This window comes from Podarcis melisellensis (genome assembly GCF_964234715.1).
Source record: "Podarcis melisellensis genome assembly, chromosome: 5".
NCBI lineage: Eukaryota > Metazoa > Chordata > Lepidosauria > Squamata > Lacertidae > Podarcis > Podarcis melisellensis.
The window spans coordinates 61,665,697-61,687,256 of NC_138537.1; the positions used below are offsets into that span (position 1 = coordinate 61,665,697).

The 21,560-nt window shown below is 43.6% G+C and overlaps 1 long non-coding RNA gene across 1 annotated transcript in view; it reads left to right on the forward strand.

Annotated features, from left to right (window-relative positions):
* The first annotated feature begins 363 nt into the window (after positions 1–363).
* LOC309370779 overlaps positions 364–21,560 on the forward strand; it is a 41,287-nt gene continuing 20,090 nt past the window's right edge. The window contains exons 1-2 of the long non-coding RNA XR_014168687.1: positions 364–618; positions 925–1,041. This is a non-coding gene — a long non-coding RNA (uncharacterized lncRNA). The remainder of the gene's footprint in view (positions 619–924; positions 1,042–21,560) is intronic.

The following is a 21,560-nucleotide window of genomic DNA, read 5'->3' on the forward strand; positions in this document are numbered from 1 at the left end:
CCCTCCAACCAAACAAAGGCATACCCAGTGCCTAACCTCACAAAAGTTGTGACAATTGCTACTAGGTAGGTGGGAGCCAAATGGCCAGTGCCAATTTGCCAAGTGGAAAAAATTCCTATCCAGCCACAACAACATGGCGACTGACAATTGCCATAGCAAGGTCATCTCAGAGCAAAGCATGAAAAGAGGGTGGGCAGGCAGGGAGACATGACGAAGAGGCAAGGAAGAGGGAGCTGGCTGGCTGCACCAAGATTAAATGGCCCACGGCCACACCCACCTTGCAAGCTGATTGGCTAGAGCTGTCTCTCAACACAGGTGAAGTGGCCGGCCTTTGAATAGGGGCGAGGTGGTGTATCTCCACCCCTACGCTAGAAGAATATTGAGGTCATGAGCAAGAAACAGGTTGTGCCCACACTGCCAGCATACTAGGTCTTAAACTGAGTTAGACCCTTGGTCCATCAAGCTCAGTATTGTCAACACTGCCTGGTAAAATCTCTACAGGGTTTCAGGCAGGACTTTTCCAGCCCTACCTGAAGACACCAGGGATAGAACCAGGGACTTTCTGCATGAGAAGCATGTGCTCTAACATGGAGCTACAGCCCTTTCTCTTAAATCCAGGTGAGTGAATAGGAGTGGAAACCTAGACTATGGTAATTATTCTTAGTTCATTAATTTATAGTTCAAGGGCCAAATCTCACCTGTATAGCACATGATCTTTAAAAGAAACCCTGGAGAAAACGAGACCTTTCTTTTGTTTATGAGAAATGGAAGCCTAGCCAAAGGGGAAAAAAAGTGTGTGTGTTTAGAAAAGGCTTCATATCTTTGTGTACATACAGTGTGAAATGTGAGGAGTATACCAGCTTGAAACTGTTCTTTGTTACATGCTTATCAGAACATTGCTTTCTCACTCTGGTTTTCTGTTAGATCATCTAAAGCTGTGGAGGCATGGAATGCATAAACAAGTGATGCCCAGATCTCTTTGTAAGTAGCACAAATGCAGATGGCCCGGAAGCGCTGGGGGGAGAAAACAAAACAAGCAAGGTATTGTGAATCTGAAGTGTAACAGCTAGAAGAATGCAAAAATATAATTTGTATTCTCTTCCATCTGCAATTTCTCCACTGGGCCCAGAGAAAGCCTGCACAAGAAAGGGGCAGACAAAAGAAAAGGGGAAGCTCAGCTGAACTGTGCTTTGAAAGAATCAGAAACATATTAAATGCTCCCTGTGACAACGACAAGTTCCTATTAACTATAGGATATATGTGACTCACTCCTCAATGCAGATTCTGGCTAGGACAGTAGTTCCCAATTGGTGGCCTGGGGACCCAAAGGTGTGTCCATGGCACCAATCACATAGCAAAAATTACAACAGAGGTATCAACATTTTAAAAAGTAGGGGGTCCATGGCTTGGCTTTTGAAAAACAAGGGTTCTGCAGTACTTACTTAATTGGGAACCACTGGGCTAGGATGATCAGATGGATGCAGTGGTGAGCTTCTTCTATCCTTTTAAATCCTCATCTATGGAAGAAGGCGTTTCAACATCTTTGGCTGTTCATGCAGCACTGGCAAAAATGGCATAATCTTACCTTGGCTCCTTTACACAACTGTAAAGGACACACAGAACCTAAGGTATCCCTGGCACTAATGTTTTTTACACCTTGTCTCATTGAGGGCATGGTCGACTATGCAAGATCAGTACTGCATTGTGCACTGAATTGCATCGGCCTTAATAATAATAATAATAGTCAGGGAACTGCCATCGGCTCAGAGGCAAGAGACAGAAGGGCAGTTGTGTTACAGGAAGCCTCCGAAAATCTTGTGAAGCAGTTCCTCTTCCGGCGAGGAGGAAAGCCCCACCTCCAGTGGAGAAGAGGTGCAGGGACCAGAGGATGCTAGTGAGAGCCTTAACACTGCTCCTGAGCAAGCCGGAGAGGAGGGAAGCACGCCCTTGCCATCACCCATCCTGCGCAGTAGTCGAGGTGCAGGGAGGGGCGGAAACGGTTGGGGGTAAAGAAACTTTAATGTTGGGGGAGGTACAAAAAAAGGCCACTCCCGGATTCTGCTAGCGATTGAGTCAGACATGTACTTATGATGCTCTTCACTGTAAATAGTTTGCACCAAAATAAAGCCTGTAAAAGACAGGTTGGAGTCCTGCCTGGTTACTCTCGAGCAACCGTAACAGCCATCTGACAATAATAATAATAATATGGGTGGCTTCCAGCATATTAAAAAAATAATAAAACATTAAACCTTTAAATACTTCCCTATACAGGGCTGCCTTCAGATGCCTCTTAAAGGTTATAGAATTACTCATCTCCTTGACATCTGATGGGAGGGCATTCCACAGGGTGGGCACCACTACCGAGGAGGCCCTCTGCCTGAATATTACAATTAAGGCTTCAGACAGCTTTCACAGCTCCTTACAGTGACAACTGCACCCTGTTGTCTGAGCTTAAGCAAGAGCCTTTTGTTACTTCTAGGTAACAAGTGTGTAGCCTGGCAAGACTATCCATCAGGCAGATGGGCCAGGAGGTGCTAGTGCTCTGCTCTACATCTCTAGGTAGGACCGGGAGAGACACATGCTTGAAACCTTGGAGAGCTGCTGCCAGTCAGGATAGACAGCGCTAAGCTAGATGGACCAGTGGTCTGACTCAGTAGAAGGCAGCTTTCTATGTTTCTGTTTTCCTATTCTAAGAAAGGTTAGTGCCACCTCATCCCATCTGCTGCCAGCACAGAAATTGACCCAGCTACCATGCCCCACTGTTCTGAAGTAGAGGGAGCCTTCTTCCACTTCCAGAGAAGTGTTATGTGTTTGGGGAAGGAAGTGCCATCCAGCAGCTTCTGGGCTAACCTTAAAGGCAGCCCCACACAGGGTGAACTATGATAATCCGGTCTTGAGGTTCATAGGCCACTGTGGCTAGGCCATCTGTGTCAAAGACCAGTTGTTGACTGCACACCAGCAGAAGCTAAGAAAATGAACTATTTTCCACTGCAGCCACTTGAGGAGGGCTGATGGCAAAAAGTTAAAAGGTAAAGATCAAGGACCCTGTTATGTACTGAGTTGAATAGGATCCAAACTGCAGCAGTCTGATTGGTCCTAGAACAATAGGATCCAAAATGCAGCAGTCTGATTGGTCCTAGAACAATAGGATTCAAAATGCAGCAGTCTGATTAGTCCTAGAACAATGCAGCAGTATGATTGGTCGGCAGGAGCCACCCAATCCAGCTCCAGATAGAAGTGAATCCACAACCTGATTGGCCTACAGGAGAATTCCGGAATTAGCCAATCACGTGCAGCCCATTGTGTAAATAATGTATGTAAAGCAGATACTCTGAGGGGACTTCCATTCCCTCCTCACCACTATGAGCTGAATAAAGAGCATGAAATCCACTCTCGACTCTGAGTATATTTCAGACCCCTGGAAAGTTAAGTCCAGTCAGAGGTGACTATGGGGTTGCAGTGCTCATCTCGCTTTCAGGTCGAGGGAGCTGGCGTTTGTCCACAGACAGCTTTCCGAGTCATGTGGCCAGCAGGACAAAACCAATAGGACACTGTGATGGAAACCAGAGCACACAGAAACACCGTTTACCTTCCCACCGCAGCAGTACCTCGTTATATACTTGCACTGGCATGCTTTTGAACTGTTAGGTTGGCAGAAGCTGGGATAGAGCAACAGGAGCTCACCCTGTCGCAGGGTTTCGAACCACTGACCTTCTGATCAGCAAGCCCAAGAGAGCACTCCCAACCTGTGCACTTGCTCCATTTGGGGTGGCTGTAGTACAACATTGTCCAGAACACGCAACCACAAGGCTTCCATTTGGCTTCCATCTTGCCAGGTTATGGCTGACCTGTCAGAAATGGATTTCTGGACTAGATGGATGTTTCTCAGAACCATTAAGACCCATAAGATCACAAGTACCATCCAGCAGAAACTACTTACTGTAGTTTGCTCCTCACCAAGCTACACTTCCCGGCACCCTTACCACACTACATTTCCCAGGATTTTTTGGAAGAAGCCAGGTGCTTTAAAGCCAGCTGTGATTCCTACAAGGGGTTGGACTGCATGACACTTGGGGTCCCTTCCAGTTCTATCTTTCTTAGATTCTACAATTTTATAGTTATAAAACCAATGATTCATCTGTTAACTAATGACATATGCAAAACTTATTTTTGCTTATTTTTGGAAAAATTATTTGAGGGAAAATACATAGTAACCTTCATGGAAGCTGCAATTTTAATTCATAGGAGCTCAAATAAGGAGACCGTTTTCTTCTTTTAACCTTATTTTGAAGGGGAGTTCTGTACAGAGGCGATTTAGCCTTCAAGAGAGAAATCTAAACCGGGGACCTTGATGAGAGAGGAAGAGTTCACATAGCCTTGATGCAAGTTACAGATATCAAACAGGTGGAGGAGGGCGGAAGACACGCAGGCGGAGGGAGAATTATCTTTTAGCTCTTGATGTGGGAGTATCAGGAAAACGAACCTTGGAGAAGGGAAAGCATCTGAGCAAAAACACAGTGACACAGCTGCAGAGTTATGGATACAGCAAAGCCAAAGGCCTGTAATTGATGAAGGTCACTTGCTTCACAAGCTGTGTTTTCGTAAGCGATTGCTGAACATGTAGGCTCCAAAGGCAGTGGGAAAGAGAGCAGAGCTTGCGCAGGGTCTAGCGGCTCAAATGGGGTTGGGGAAACTGTGCCCCTTTAGATGTTCTTGGACTCCCATCAGCCCCAATCAGAATGGTCAAAGCTCAGGGATGATGGGAGTTGTAGTTCAACAACATCTGGGGGCTGCAGATTAGCCACCACTGGGCTAAAAAGAGAGAGCCATGAACCAAGATGTCCCTGGGTAAAATCTCTCCTTCCCCATGAACACCAGGAACAAGCAGCAATGAGATCAACTCGGGGTGTCTTAAGTTGGATATCCATTTACCATGTCAATGCCCATGTATGTTTTACATGTATGATGCCATGCTCTTGTGTACCTTTGCTAGGAGCATCCAGGCACTTGTTCTTCCTCAGCACACAGACACACACACACACACACACACACACACCGCCACTGCTGTACTGCTGCTTTTCCTGGGAATGACAACAAAACGGCAAATGTGATTCAATGCATGAAGCACATTGCAGTAAATAGAGATGCACACATGCACACACACATCCCAGCTCCACATATACTGTACTCTGATGGGGTCTGTGTTGGTGGTGAATGACCAGGAAAGGGATCTTGGCGTTGTGGTAGATCGTTACGTAGATGCACGTAGGGACTCAGCGTGCAGTAGCTGTGGAAAAACTGAAGTCACCCCAAAAGAAGGTATTGGAGCACCCCAAATTGTTTGCTCATGTGCACGCACCAAAGTAGGTCTACTTGAAAGGCAACCCATGAAGGTCTATGTTGTTGCATACCCCAGATTATTATTTTTGTACAATAATAAGGTAGAATAGAAGACTGTCTAATCATAGAAGGGATGTGGGTGTGAGGGGGCTTGGCTGCCACTACAGTAGCAAAGGAAGGCAGGGCCGGAGGGCCAGGGTGCACCGGAAGCTGGGGGTGGATCATAGGGAGGCAGTGGGAGCTGCAGGGCTGGGAGTTGCTGGGAGTCCTAGGCATTGCAGGAGGGCAGAGCCTCAAAAGTTCAGCAAAGGAAGTTTTGACGTTATTTCCCTAAAAAGCTCAACAGCTCTCCATCAAAGCTCTGCCCCAGGCAGAGTCCCTCACTTCTGAATTTGGGGCCCCCACACTTCTGAATTTGCCACCACTCTACTATCTATAAACGCAAGGTGTACAATTATGGCCCTAGTAAATAGGGAAACAAAAAGTGCTGTGAAAGAAGATACATTTTTGTTTTTGTTCTTGTAACTGTTGCCAAGTCTTATTAATGACAAGATTCAACCTATTGGGTCATGCTGCAAATTAGGTGTAAAATGGAAGAAAAGCAGGCAAGTGGGGAGGAACCGAGTCAGTTTAGCTGGATGCGACGAGTGCATTTAAAATAATGATCAGAATGGCCAAAACTTCTGAAGAATAGGATCAAGCAGATAATGAGGGGAAAGTGTCATTAGGAAAATGTGATGAGAATTAAATTGCTTTTTAGCAACGGGCGTACTCTGGAAACAATTTAATACTCAAGTGCAATTCCCACATGACAATCTATTCGCTTTATCTTGCTTGCTCCTGTGTCTCGGGATGGTAATTTGAAAATGTCCTCAGCCCTTCTGATGTTTCCTGGACTGGATGTGAGATTTTAAAAGTTAAAAATGAAACGCAGCTGGTCCAAATAACAAAAGCACTTCCCTTGGAGCCTTTCTGATCCATAAATGCAGCAATGCTTCTGAATACCAGTTACTAGAAACCATTGGAGGGGACAGTGCTTTTGTGCTCAGGTCCCGCTTGCTAGTTTCCCACAGCTTTCTGGTTGTCCACAGTGAGAACAGGAAGCTGGATTGATGGGCCACTGGCCTGATCCAATAGGCCCTTCTTATGTTCCTAATAAAAGGGACACGGGTGGCGCTGTGGGTTAAACCACAGATCCTAGGACTTGCCGATCAGAAGGTCGGCGGTTCGAATCCCCGTGACGGGGTGAGCTCCCGTTGCTCGGTCCCTGCTCCTGCCAACCGAGCAGTTCGAAAACACATCAAAGTGCAAGTAGATAAATAGGTACCACTCCGGGAGGAAGGTAAACGGTGTTTCCGTGAGCTGCTCTGGTTCACCAGAAGCTGCTTAGTCATGCTGGCCACATGACCCGGAAGCTGTACGCCAGCTCCCTTGGCCAATAAAGCAAGATGAGCGCCGCAACCCCAGAGTCGGTCACGACTGGACCTAATGGTCAGGGGTCCCTTTACCTTTTATGTTCCTAATAACAAATATGGTGTAGGCAGAATATGGCTACCCTCAGATAGGTGAATGGACGTTCTGTTCCCAGAGAGGAAATAAGCCTTCTCTCCCAAAAGCGTTGCTGATATCCAGGGCAAAAACTGGATGTTTTAGTCACTGGAAGCCAGTGGCCACTTACAGAAAAGCAGCTTCAGGTTTATTTAGCACAGACAAATAGCAAGTCAACAGCTCAGTCTCCTCCACACAGTACTATTTCCTCTCCAAAATGTGGGTTAACTCTGTTGCGAAGAGGAGCTACAACACGGTCTCTTGCTTTTCTGTGTCATAAGATGCTTGTGCAGGAGTGGGGAACCTGTGGCTCTCCAGACAATGCTAGACTTCAACTCCCATCATCCCTAGCTATTTACCATGCTGGGTGGGGCTGATGGGTGTTGAAGTCCAACAACAGCTGGAGCACCACAGGTTCCCCATTCCTGACTTAGGATGGGCAGAGCTAGTTCCAGCTTTGAGGAGTCTCTGGGCAAAGCACCCGTTGATGTCACCTTCCTTCCCTTCAGGGCCCTGTTGGCCTTACTTTGCAATTATGGGTAGCAGAGACAGATTTAAGGCAGTATTACTAATAACTTCCCACTCACCCACCATCGATGTTTGTAATCAAAATTTCAGACAACTGCATTTTATAATCCCACCAAATCCATTTCCATCCTCTTTAACAGGTTTCTTAATATGTTCTGCTATTTCCCCCCTTAAACTTCAAACCCCGCTGTGGACTTCACATATGGAAAGCAACTTCACATGTGGAAAGGTTTCCAGTCCTCCTTAAAGGAATCTAAATTTGTGTCTCTTATCAGTGTCGTAGGTTTTGCCATTTCTGCACACTCCAAGGTTTTCATCAGCTATTCTTCCTTTGTGGGTATTCCCTCATTCTTCCACTTCTGTGCATAGAGATCTAAATTTGTGTCTCTTATCAGTGTCGTAGGTTTTGCCATTTCTGCGCACTCCAAGGTTTTCATCAGCTATTCTTCCTTTGTGGGTATTCCCTCATCCTTCCACTTCTGTGCATAGAGATTCCTTGCCGCTGTGGTTGCATACATAAATGCAGTTGAAGCTTTCTTTGACATAGTGAATTGAGCAGAACGGAAGGCAAAGAGGTGGGGGGTGCTGAGTTTTGAGCTCGCATAGGGCGCGGCTGAAATTTGAAAGATGGAAGTCTGCCCCTGTGGGTAGCAGCTTTGCTGGGTGACTGGGCTTACTTGCCATTTTAATTTCCCACAATGGCTCACATAGATCATCCAGGGGCACTTTGGGAAATAAAAATGGCAGCTAGAAACAGCAACATGGTGCTGCTTAGAGATTAGGAGGTTAGTTTAAACTTGGAGGTTAGGAGGTTTAGTTTAGTTAGGAGGTTGGAGGTTAATTTAAAGGTGGATTATAGAGCTGCTCTCTGTGATTGACCTGCCAGGTTCTGATGTCACCCTGCAGTCAGGTCAACTCAACTTGGGCTAAAGGGTTTGAGTACACAGTCAGTCATGTGACTTCTCAGACAAAGGCTGTACTCCTCCTTTTTTTCTTTTTTTTTACACTTCTGCTTATCTGGGAGTAAGCCCAATTGAGCAGGATTCGACTTCTGAGTAAAAATTCCCAGGACTGCATTACACATACTGGATAATAGCTGAAATTTCAGGTTTCTGGGTGTGAAAGTCAGCATCTCATTAGAAGTTACCAACATCTAAAGTCTGGGTAGTGGTTGTGTCCCATCATTTTCCTCTAGGGCTTTCGCCAATGCCATTTATTTATTTATTTTTTAAAAAGAATCTTATGCTTATTATATATTAATTTTCATTCACTGATAGCTGCTTTGAAGGCCTGTTAGGGCCATGAATATTTAAAATGAAAATGAAAATAAAAGCAAACTAATGAAGAAATGCTAATCTTCCTAAAATGTCTTTCTTTTCCCTAAAGTACCTCCTACACTAGTTTGCATTGTTCAGTACAGATACATCTGAAGATGCCAGTGAAAATTCTCCTTCCCCCAATACGAAGCTACTTCAAGATTGAAAATAAGGGTGCTGGTCTTCCCAATCCCTGTGATCTGTCACACGTGTGGTTTATCTAGTGCAGACTAATACATAGGTAATTATGACATAGAGTTCAGATCATTTCAAAAGGGAGATGGCAAACTGTCCTGTTTTCAGACTTGTTTCTGGTGAACAGGATGACCTCTGTTTGTGTGTGTGTATGTACCAAATTTTAATACACAGACGCATGCTCATAATTTTGATGCCCTCAGTAAGCAATGCCCAACAGCCTTTTCTGTGCACAGATCTACACCACTAATTTTCCTCTCTTTCTCTGTATGTGTTAGTTGTTTTCAGATGATATGTGCACACCATAGCAAAAGAAAAATGGGCATATTGCAGGGCTGGCCCTATCATTAAAGTGAGTGAGGTGGCTCCCTCAGGCAGCTGAACGTGGGTGTCATGAAAATAATTTCTTCCTCAACTTGTTGTTACTGAGTTTTTATTGCCAGGTTGGGAGAGAAGTGCTTGTGGGTTTTCTGTCACAAAATAGCTTGAAGGGTCTTCTCTACTGTACACCTTGACTTGTGGTGCTGATGGTACTATTTGCTGCTCTGCCTCAGACAGCGAAATGTATTGGGCCAGCCCTGATAGGCCTAGTGTGTGAAGACTGGCACCACAAATAAGCAATGCACAAATCAGCAATTATATAATGTAAAGGTTTGGTCCAATGCCAACTGGTTCAGTTGCATCATTACCCTAGGCACGTCCACTCAGAGGTAAACTACTCTTAGTTCAAAGTTAATGCCATTTAATACTAGGTAAATGGGTATATTTAGATTGCAAAAACACCATGGCATAGTTTGAGGGAAGATCCGCAGGCCATGGGAGCAGATTCTAAAACTGCTAAAACCCAATAAATTCAGTTTATGATTCATGGAGACTCATCCATGAATCATAAACTGAATCTAAATGTCTCATAAACTGAGTCTGAATGTCCAAGTGGCGAGTATAGCCTTGATTCTTATTCAGTAACATGTGGTTTGGGAAGCTGTTCTCATAACAACTAACTATTTTTCTTTCTTTGAAGCAGATTGGGAATGTTGCAGTCTAAACTGGCAAGCTTGTATATATTTTTCTCAACTTTTCTCAGATTGTTGTCCGTGGCGCTATCTGTGTTGGCCTGCTTGCATTATCGGTTTCCCAGCGATTTCTGTAACGGCAGAAAAGAGACAGGGCAATTAAAATTCCTGCTTGTATGAGGCTGCCTTTAAGAGTGCAGTTGAAGGCTAGAACTGCAAAAAGCTTGCTTGACAATATTTTTTATTGATTTATTGGTTCTGTATCCCTTTCTCCTTCCTCTAGGATCCTAGGATCTAGGCTCACAGCAACCATAACATATCTGAAACAACAATTAAAATCATTATCAACAATAAAATACAATGCAGCAGACATTACTGAACTCTTCTCCAAAGACCTGAACGAACAAATATGTTTCAAGTTGTTACCCAAATGACAGCAGTGTAGGAGACAGTTGGATCTCCATATTGAAGGAATTCAGTAACCAGGGTGCCACCACTGCAAAAGCCCTGTGGGTACTGAGGAAAACACTACTATAAGTACTTGGGTCCCAAGTAAATCAGAGTTTTGTACACCAGCACCAACACCTTGAATCGGGTCTGGTAGCTCTCAGGAGATATGAGTGGCTACAGAATTCATCATAAGGGAACTCCCAGACAATCCAGTTTGAGAGTTCCCATATGGCTGCAAAATTCTTTGTGCGATTTGAAGGTCAGATTGTTTGCATATCTTCCCTGATGGATCCAACCCAAGATTATATAGTCCAGCATCCTGTTTAACACAGTGGCCAAGCAGAAGCCTATGAGGAGCCCAAACACAGGACATGAGGACAGTAGCTGAGTGCTGCTCTAGTAAAAAGGCCGAGGGGAAGAAAAGAGAAGACAAAAAGATGGTTTGCCCCATCATGCTGCGTGCTGATGTCAGGCCAGAAACCTACCATCCATATACAGTGGTACCTGGGCTGGCAGACTGCAGTCCTGAACACCCTCCGGAAACTGGGTTTTGCCCCTCAAGCCCTTCTAAGTCTGGGCTTCAGGCAAAGAATATTAGACACCGAGAGACAGCAGGACTGTGCAATTGGAGAAATTCTATAGTCCGCACCGGCAGTATATCTCTTCTTTCTCGTATCTAGGGATGCAAGAAGGGCCTTTACACTTGCCAGAAGCTCAGCTCCTCCCTCACCGGTCCTGGATGGAGCCTTTAGAAGGGTCCCGTATGCTCAGAGACTTTGCACCTGCCCATTGGGAGAGATAGGAAGCCCAGAACACTTGTTCTTTAGATGCCCCTTTTATAAAGAGGCATGTAGTAAGATCTTGGATCCCCTACTGGTGAGGCTCGCCGACCTCCCGCAAAAGCAAAAATTTGACCTTTTGCTGTTAGGCAAAGGTCGGAAGATGACCTGGGTGGTCGCCAGATTCTGTGTACAGATCTGTAGGCGCAGACCATCGCCCAACTCAAAATAGTCCGGCATGAAAATCCCCAAACACGGCTCATGGATGATTCTGAGTCAACTCCCTGGGACAGTTTATTGTTGTACATTGTTGCTAAATTTAGTGTTGTACATTGTTTTAATTGTCTGTTTTAACCATATCTGCACAGCAGTGTCTAATGTTGTGAGTGTCCTCTATTTAAGAGGCTTCTACTCTGCAGCCTCTTATAGTTGTTTTAACTCCGATTCTTTTAGTTCTTTTGCTCTTACAGTTGTTTTAACTGTGTGTCCTTGTTTGTTTTTAGTTCTTATCTGTTTTAATTATCAGTTTTTTATCCATCCACTATCCGTGTTTAATCTTGTATTTTATCCAGATGTTTTATCCTATGCCTGTTTCCTTGTCCTCATTTGCTCTAACAATTATCGGTTTAAAAAATTCTAACTGCTATTTTATCTATATGCTTTTTTAATCCTGGTCTGAGACCGTAATAAAGCTAATTCATTCATACAGTGGTACCTTGGGTTACATACGCTTCGGGTTACAGACGCTTCAGGTTACAGACTCCACTAACCCAGAAATAGTACCTCGAGTTAAGAACTTTGCTTCAGGATGAGAACAGAAATCGTGCTCTGGCAGTGTGGCAGCAGCAGGAGGCCTCATTAGTGGTGCTAAAGTGGTGATAAAGTGGTGCTTCAGGTTTCAGGTTAAGAATGGACCTCTGGAATGAATTAAGTACTTAACCCGAGGTACCACTGTATCGGGGACAAACAATATTTTCAAAAGCAGCTACAAAACTTTTTCTGACCCTCCCCCTACTCTCTCGTTCACTAAAAAGAATCATTCAACAGACATACACGGGCTATTGTCATGCCCAAATGCGCATGCATATTTTAGATATGCTTCTCGGAACTAATGTCAGAGACTTCAGCTCGAAACATTGCAACACCTTGAAAAATGGGTGTGACCAGCAATCAGAGCAGGCCACATGTGTGCACTGCAGGGATTAAGTCTCTACAATACAATCTCCAAACATCTGGGAGCTACGGTGCATGCTGAGCCATAATGATCTCTCCTGTGAGCATCAGTGCCGATGCCCTTGACTCCCCTGGGGAAAGACTCTGATGTCGATACAGTTCCAATCATTCCGAAGCATTTCCCACCAGCTGTTAAATGATTTGTTACCCATTTCTGAAATGTTAACACCAGATATGTTGCAAGACTGCGGGTTATGATGAAAAACACCGACCTCGATGACAAATCTGACACATGCGTCGCAAGAGATGGAGGCCCCATTATCCACTTTTTCATAAGCGCAAGATTAAGAAAGGTTTGAAATTTGAGTGGACTTAAAATATAGCTGGGAAGGGACAGATAAGACAGCAATCTCCCTTGAGGCTTTCACCTACTTCTTCTCCTTCTGAGCTTCAAGCTACCCCTTAATGTTTGGGGCTTAATCTTTAATGTGCTTTTTAGACTCCAGACAGAATGAAGTCCCTGTTCTGTGCAAGATAAAACCCAATTCCACACTGAAAAGCAGGGGAAAAGGAAGGATGACACAGAAATTGACTGCTCACCTGCCATAGAACAGCCCACGCCACTGCAATGCTCAAAACATTATTTGTGTGTGTGTGTATGTACACACACACACACACACAATATGAGCTTTGAAGGCTCAGAACACCAGACTTAAATATTTTGCAAGCGGGTCACATGTGGCATAATTTAAGTCCTGCTCAAAACAGAAGCAAGTTAAGTGAGAATTGCAGTCTGTGGCCTTGGAGGTACTTGGTCCATGTGGGATGAAGCAGGGGAAAACCAGAGCTTTTCTGAGCTCTTGCATCCATCTGGCCTTTGCCAACTCCCTTGCTTCACCTCTGTGTGGCACCCCAAGCCATTCCAGAAGGTCCCCTCTGCAGGGGGACTTTGGCAGAAAGGAAGAGAGAGGAAAACCCTGTTTAGTGAGTGGGGTTCCATTTGTGAGAAATAAGGCCCAAGCCATTGCCTTTGCTGCAGGCAATCTCTGTGCACACAAAAGAGTGGATGGCCCACCACCAAATCTCAGTTTCACTGGAAGATCATCAGGGGTTTTTTTTGCCATATACATTTCCTGCAAATAGTCTGGGCTGATGTATGGATCCTCTCCATCCTGCCCTGAGAATCATCCTTAGACCCTACCCAGGTGGATCAATAGCCATAAGTGGGATGGAGCTGCTCTTGTGGTGCTCTGAAAACGGTCAGGTCTGCTTTCCTGACACCGATACAATGTCCATTTGTTTATTTATCTTACCATTATATCCTGCCTTTCTACAGTCATGGAACCCAAAGGGGCTGTGGTTCCAGGCACTGGCCATACCCAGTCATGCTTAGCTTCAGCAAAATGGTGGACCATATCTTGGGACCAGTCATTTAAAGCAGGATGGGAAATCTCAGGCCTGGAGGCCAACACACATTCAGCGAGAGTCAGAGAGAGTTACAGCCTGGAGAGATGGGGGGTAGCTGGGGAATGAGGGTAGCCTGGAAGGAATCCTAAGGGTTATCTTTAAAGTCCAAGCTGCACTCACTCCCCAGCCAACCTCCATCCCTCCAGGCTGTAACTCTCTCTGACTGTGTGTTGCACTCTTCTTGGTTGTTTTTTTCCTGCCCAGATGGTGTCCTTGAGCCCTGATAATGCCTCTTGGTTGCCTGGAGAACAGAGAGGAGTGAGCGAATGTGTTTTTAAAAATCAGCTTGGGTAAAATTAACATTCACTGCTCTGCCCCCTTTGCATCTGGCCCTGGAGACCACTGGATTGTGGCCACCAGAAGGGAATGTGGCCTTCCGGTTGAAAACGGTTCCCCATCCTTGATGTGAAGGCAAAGTGCTCTGCACAAGCTTTAAAAAGCCAGTGTGGCTCCCCGCCCTCTTCCTTGGCACAGGCTGATCCTCTCGCTGCAGTAACACGAGCTTCTTCTTATGTAATTTCAAGTGGAAACAGTGGTGTTGGGTCAGATGCTGTGACACAAGCTTCCAAAAAACATTTGCATATATATATTTTTAAAAGGTTTCTGTTAACCAGCAACACTTAGTTGGGCATGACTTCTGTCACTGATGAGTCACACAGAAATTTAGCTGGCTGATCCCTGACCCATGGGTCCCTGGAATTGTAATGCTTGGGGGGGGGGGTTGGTTCTTTTTCTAAAAAAATGCTTTCCAAATGAATGGTTTCGAAATGAATTTGTGCTGAAAAGGGTATTTAGAATGGGGGTTGTCATTTTTTGCATTCTGCTGCAATGCTTATAACAAATGGGAAATTACCGGTAGTGCAATAATGGGTTCATGCCATGATTCTCATTCTCTCTCTCTCTCTCTCTCTCTCTCTCTCTCTCTCTCTCTCTCTCTCTCTCTCTCTCACACACACACACACACACACACACACACACACACACTGGGATAAGGAATTTAATTACATTGTATTGGAGGTGAGAACTTGGCTTTAGGGTCCTGTTTTGCTATTATCTTGGATATGGTCCCCCCCCCCTCTAAAGTTCTCCAGCTGACACTAAGAAATCAATCAGTTGTGATGGACTGGTGGGCAGCTCACAAGACAATGGCCTGGAGACAAGAAAGGTCAAGGCTGGAATTACATTTTGGCAGCTGATACATTTCTTCTTTACCAAACAATATAAAAGGTAGCTTGGCAAAGCAACACGAGTCATTACTTCTGAAACAACCGTGGAATATTTGCCTACATTGTAAATGCTTGCACATAATTTCTTTGTGTTGATTTGTCAACTCCACCTTTTCTCCAAAGATCTCAGGATGGCATTCATGGCTCCTCCACTTTATCATCACAATGGCCCTGTGATGCTGACATGGGACCTGACTGGAGGACTGGACTAAGCAATGGAGGGCAGGCAGACAGTAAACAAAATGGTGGCAGTTGGCACTTTGGAAGCAGCAGCAGATTGGCTGAGGAGGTGCCAGTCTGCCACCCCCTTCCGATCTGCCACCTGAGACATAGGGATCAGCTTGGTTAATGAGATAACTTGGACCCATCTCAGCTTAATCTACCTGAGTGGATTGTTTTTATCTAATATCTAGCTCTGGGCTCCTTGAAAGAAGGACAGGATGGGCTCAAAATTGGTTCCAGTGCAGGGTAATATTAAAAATACCCTCAATATATATTTTAGCAAACTGATACCTTAAAAGGAATGAGCCAACTGCCTTTTGATTACAAAAACTTCCCTGCTTACTTGGTGGAATAACCATTCCCTACTTGCTACTGGATTTGGCTGTTTCGATCCTGTTAAAGTTAGCAGGAATGCTCCATTATTCAATTTGATTCTATTCCATAGAGCATCTCATAAACATGGTCAATAAACACAGGGAACTATTTGGCAAGAGGTAGTTGGAAGTTGCAGCAGGTTTGTTGAAATCAGTGAGACAGAAGTGTCCAGTTAAAGGCTTACGTAAGCTCCACTGACATCAATGCAACTGAAGCTTGTTTCTCACATCATAGGTCCAGATTGGTTCCTGTTTGTCTGCAGCCTGTGGGGTTTGGTAACTTAATATAGAAACCACACAGATAGGGGTAGGGTCATGAGAGTGAGGGAGTTTGTGGCAGTGGGTGAGTGAATGTATGGGGGTGTGGCATTTGTATGCATCTTGAATGTGTGGAAGTGTATTGGGTGAGTCCAATCATATTTTATTTTATGGATGTGGAGGTTTTATTTAGATACTGTATTTAACTTGTATTGAGTTTAATTTTTGTTTGCTCTTCTTTTTAGACCTTTTCCAGTGAAAAGCATAATATAAATACTTGAAATACTACTACTACTACTGTTGTTGTTTAGTCGTGTCCAACTCTTCGTGACCCCATGGACCAGAGCATGCCAGGCACTCCTGTCTTCCACTGCCTCCCACAGTTTGGTCAAACTCATGCTGGTAGCTTTGAGAACACTGTCCAACCATCTCGTCCTCTGTCATCCCCTTCTCCTTGTGCCCTCCATCTTTCCCAACATCAGGGTCTTTTCCAGGGAGTCTTCTCTTCTCATGAGGTGGCCAAAGTATTGGAGCCTCAGCTTCAGGATCTGTCCTTCCAGTGAGCACTCAGGGCTGATTTCCTTAAGAATGGATAGGTAATAATAGATAATTGGCACTTGCAAAATTGAGACCACTGTTTCATATTATGACTGTTATGTGAAGCATTTCTTGAACATGTCCTACAGCACTAGATGGCAGTATTACCTAACTAAAACAGATACTTTCCCTTAGAGTTTATTGTCAAAGATGAAACCTTATCATAATTTACTGTCTTTGAACCATTATTTAACAAGAAGACAGACACAAGGAATTTGTTGAATCACTTTGCTCTGAAGTCTGGGAACGTTACTGACCACATCCTGAGAATTCAGCCTTGATCGAACTGCCTCATTAACTTTAGCAAGATGTCTGAAAACTGAGCATTTGGGGTGGGGTGGGGGGAACACTCCTTTCTCTGTAAGTTTAAACGGAATGCAACATGAGATATTAGATGCTTTGTAAAGTTGTAGTGGAATGGGGATAGTATAGGATAAGTTATAGACAGGTACTTGCCATGTGCATTGATTACTTACGTACAAGTAATACATCAAAATAAAAAGCACTTGCTGCTATCAATAATAAGGTGTTTCTCATTCTTTCCATCAGTGAATAATGAAGCCAAAGTGGAGACAACAACAATAACACACTTGGAGTTTGTTTTTTAACAAGTAGATCAAGCTGCCAAAAACCCCCAAAAGTCTAGCTTTCCCCTTGTCGATAGCACTCTTGCCAACAAAATGTTTGTAGCTGAGTAAAGATAATGGGTGCCACTACCTCATTTTGCCTGGTACTGTTCCTGTGCTTTTTTAGATGCAATCTAAACTTTGCAGGAGAAGCTTGCCCAGAGTGGAGATAAGTCATGAGAAAAGGCTGGATTTCTATGTGCCAGGTCAGGAAAGGGGAACCAGGTAGCAACCCCGATAATGGGGTAGGGCTGTAGCTCAGGGGCAGAGGATCTGCTTTGTATGCAGAAGGTTCCAGGTTCAGTCCCCAGCATCTGCAAGAAAGATTGGGAGAGGCTCTGTGTCTGAAACCCTGGAAAGTCATTGCCAGTCAACATTACTGGACGAGATGGACCAATGGTCTGACCTGGTATTCTATTTATTCTAAAATACTCCTAGACTGCTTTAATATTTTTAAGTTCCAAAGTGGTATACAAAGAAGCAAAAACAGACCATGAATAATATAACTAGTTAAAAAATAATAATATAATACACAGTTCCAGACTTTCTGCCGTGACCAATAATCTACCTGTCCTATATCATTACTTTGATAATGTATGAGTAAATAAAAAGGTCTTTAGCATATGCTGGAAACATGAAATCATCCAAGGAGAATGTTTTGCATGGCCTCTTCAGATGATCTCACTGTCTAGGCAACTCTTTGTGGGAGAAGGTCTGTCTCTCAGGTGTATCTCAGGCCTACCATTCTCAGGTGTAGACAATGGTCAATTTCCTTATGTCTTGCTTGAGTCAGGCTATGAAAACAGGTAGTTTAAGATCTGTGAGTTTGCTGGTTGATGATAAGGGTTCTCACAGCTTCCATCTCCAGATATCCCACCACATGGCTGGCCTGGAACAGGCTTAATCTATCAGGTAGAAAGAGCTGAAGATTTGCTCACCCCTTGTCAGGTAGATCCTATCCATGCCTTTCTTCCAGAGACTACCTGAAAAGGAAGTGGAACTAGTGGGAATACTAGGATCAGACATGGTCTACTGGGAGGTTATTTCCAGGGCAAGGGCAAAATTTATTTAGAATGCATGGACTTGGAATGAGCTTTCCTCCAGTGAAACTACCATACTAGCAGCCCATTTTCTGATACACCTTTGTCCATAATAACTTCTTCCCAGTTTTACTGTAAAATGTTGAACTTTGACATTTGAAGATAGAATCCTCATGCTCTTCCAGGTAACATATTATAAATGAAGCTTTAGAAGCATCCAGATGCACAGTGGAAGTATATGGACTTGTCAATCGATATCTATTCCTGCCATGGTCATTGTTGTTCATCTCACCATTACCACCACCTCAGCTTAAATGACCAAGAAACAGCATCTTCCCTTTTCATTTTCGTTTTCTTTCCATTTCTTTCACTTTATTTGTCCACTAAAATTTTTCAATAAAATATAAATATTAAGAAATCTTCCCAACAGCCCATTTCCTTCTTTAGATTATTTACTAATAATCACTATGATGAGTACTCAGATCGAACCATAGTGATGTCTGCCTTGGTTATGCACCTTTGAAGATGGTTTGAAAATTGTGCTGGTACAGAATGTGGTACCTCGAACACATTTGAGAGTTTTGCACTCATTCTACCAATCTTCACCAACCTGGTGCCTTCCTGATGTTTTGGACTACAATTCCCACCAGCGCCAGTTATCGGAAGGGTACCATGATGGTGAACGCTGTATTCTACCTATTCTGTATTGGTTATTTTGGCTGTCTGAAAGTTGAAGGTGCTGGTTTTTTACTTTTGCCCTGAACAGTTTGGGACCAGGCTATACAAAGGACCACCTATTTGAGTCTTTCTCAGTGATGGCCCCACACATTTGAACTCCCTTTATAGGGAAATATGTACAGTATGGTCTGATCAGTGCTGATATCTCTCTCTCTCTCTCTCTCTCTCTCTCTCTCTCTCTCTCTCTCTCTCTCTCTCTCTCTCTGTGTGTGTGTGTGTGTACAGTGCTTTTTTCTTTTAAAAAATGTACTCTTATTTTGACTCAAGAAAATCACAATTTTATAGTTCAAATCAGGAAAAATAAATACAGTAAATAGACAAAAGTACAAAGATTCACAAAATGTTTCAGGGTATGCGTACCTCTGTGCTCCCCCAGAAAAAAGCACTGTATATATAGCATATATATATACTTTTTTATTCCTCTATTTTGCTAAATTGGGCTGTACTTAAAGAATAAGTAAATTAGCTGTCATGCTGACATGAATGACTGCATTTTTTATATGATGTGCTTTAGAGACTTGTAAGTACAGTGGCACCTCAGTTTAAGAAACTCTGGAAAACCAGAAATAGTGTCTTGGTTTAAGAACTTTACCTCCGTCTACGAACGGAAGCCGAACGGTGGAAGGGCACCAGCAGCGAGAGGCCTCATTAGGGAAAGCACACCTCAGTTTAAGAACTGATTTGGTTTAAGAATGGACTTCAGGAACGGATTAAGTTCGTAAAGCAAGGTACCACTGTATTAGGACATTGCACCCTGAAAAGCGAGTTGCACATCTTTTAAACAAATAAATAAAGGTACAGACTCTGCTGGGATCTTCAGGCAGTAATCCATGCTGATCTGTAGAGTATTTATGTAACTGTGACCAAGGGAGGGAAGGCACATTTTGTTCCTAAGGATGGCTTCTCCCGCACACACCAAATTATTATTAATAGTACATATTTTATACTCCATCTTTTTCCTGGACACAGCAGCTGTTTCTACACTATCACAGATTATGTTGGACACCCAAAGAACTGCAGGGATATGGGTGTGCTGCAATCATGGGCTGCTATACTTATTCATTGGGGAGCAGAAAGGCAATTCGAAGCAATTTTGCTCAGCAAACTCATAGTATAATACCAGAAGAAGACAGGAGACCATTAGTTACTGTCTCAAACCCTTAGGGGCATCTCGGAGAATTTTCTTCCTTTCTTTTTCTTTTTCTTGTCTGACTGAACTAATAACATTTGGAAAGGCAAAAAGGAAGGTCAGCTCCTGCCCTCAGCTGCAATATAAAATGCTCCTTATCAGTGAAAAATGGCCAAGCAAATACCTCTGGCTATTAACTACTCAGGGTTGCATTATATCTTGCTACCACTAATGATCTCTCCTCTTCAACTTAAATCTTTAATGTTTTTTATATATATATAAAAAACCCTCTGTCTTAACTTCAGTTGCATTGGAGACTACTGTGGATGCTACATTTTTAATCAGTTATTCTCCCTATGAGTAAAAGACCCGCCTGTCAGAGTATAAATTATAGCTCAGGAGAAGTCCAGGACATAATTAATGCCTTTTTATGAGAGAGGAAAGAGTCCCAGCCACTCTGAAAGAGGCAGTTGTTCAGAAAGATTTTTTGGATCATAATTATTGGCCAGTCACAAATCTGTCCACCTTGGTATTTGAGGTAGCACTAGCCATGGTACAATTCTAGATGATTTTGGATAACATGATTTGTCTGGACCCATTCCAATCCAGTTTCAGGCTTGGTTTTGGCACCAAAATAGTCTTGATCATCCTGAAGGAGAGAGAGGTGGTTCTATTAGACCTCTTGGTGGCATTTGATGCCATTGATCATAGTACCTTTCTGGACTTATCTGGGACCATGAACATTGGCCCTGATAATGGAAATCGTTCTCAGTTTCACCTCAGCATCCAAGATCCAGCGCTGGCTACATGTTTTCAGATCTATGCCTCCTCATTGCAACAAGGGCAGACCACCATATTTATTTTTCTTATTTTTACATGTATACCCCACCTTTCTCCTCTCATGGAAAAAAGGCAACATGTATGTGGTATATTGTGAATCGCCCTGAGACCTGTGGGTATAGGACAGTATCCAATTTTTAATAATAATAATAATAATAATAATAATAATAATAATAATAATAATAATTGGTTACCAATCCAGGCATTTACTATAGACCTCCTTAGTCTCATCAAGGTGGTGGACCCATGTGCCTTCTGACATATCCTGGGACTTTGATGGTTTTCTTTTTCTTTTCTTTTTTAATTAAAGTTTTTCTTGTTTTACAGAAGTATGTGTAATGTCTCTCGTATTTTTTCCATGTAACATTTTTACTAATCAGTTTCATTTGTTGAGACATTAGGGGAAAATAAGGGGTGGAGGGGGGGAAGATGGGTGGGGGTGGGGTCGGGTGTTTCTATTTTGCTTAATGTATGTAGGGTTTGGTGTCAGCGTTGCTCATGCAGGTTCTCTGCTGTTCATTTGTGTTTCTTTGGTGGTGAGAGAGGTTGGGGTTGGCCTAGGGTGTGGTTGTTTGTTTGTGATTGGCTGTGGTGATCTTTGTTTTCGTATTTGAGTGGGGTGGGTGGGTGTTTTGGATCAGGTTAGCCATATTGATTTGTATGCTGTTGGTGGATTATTGTCATTGTCTTGTTGGGCTGTG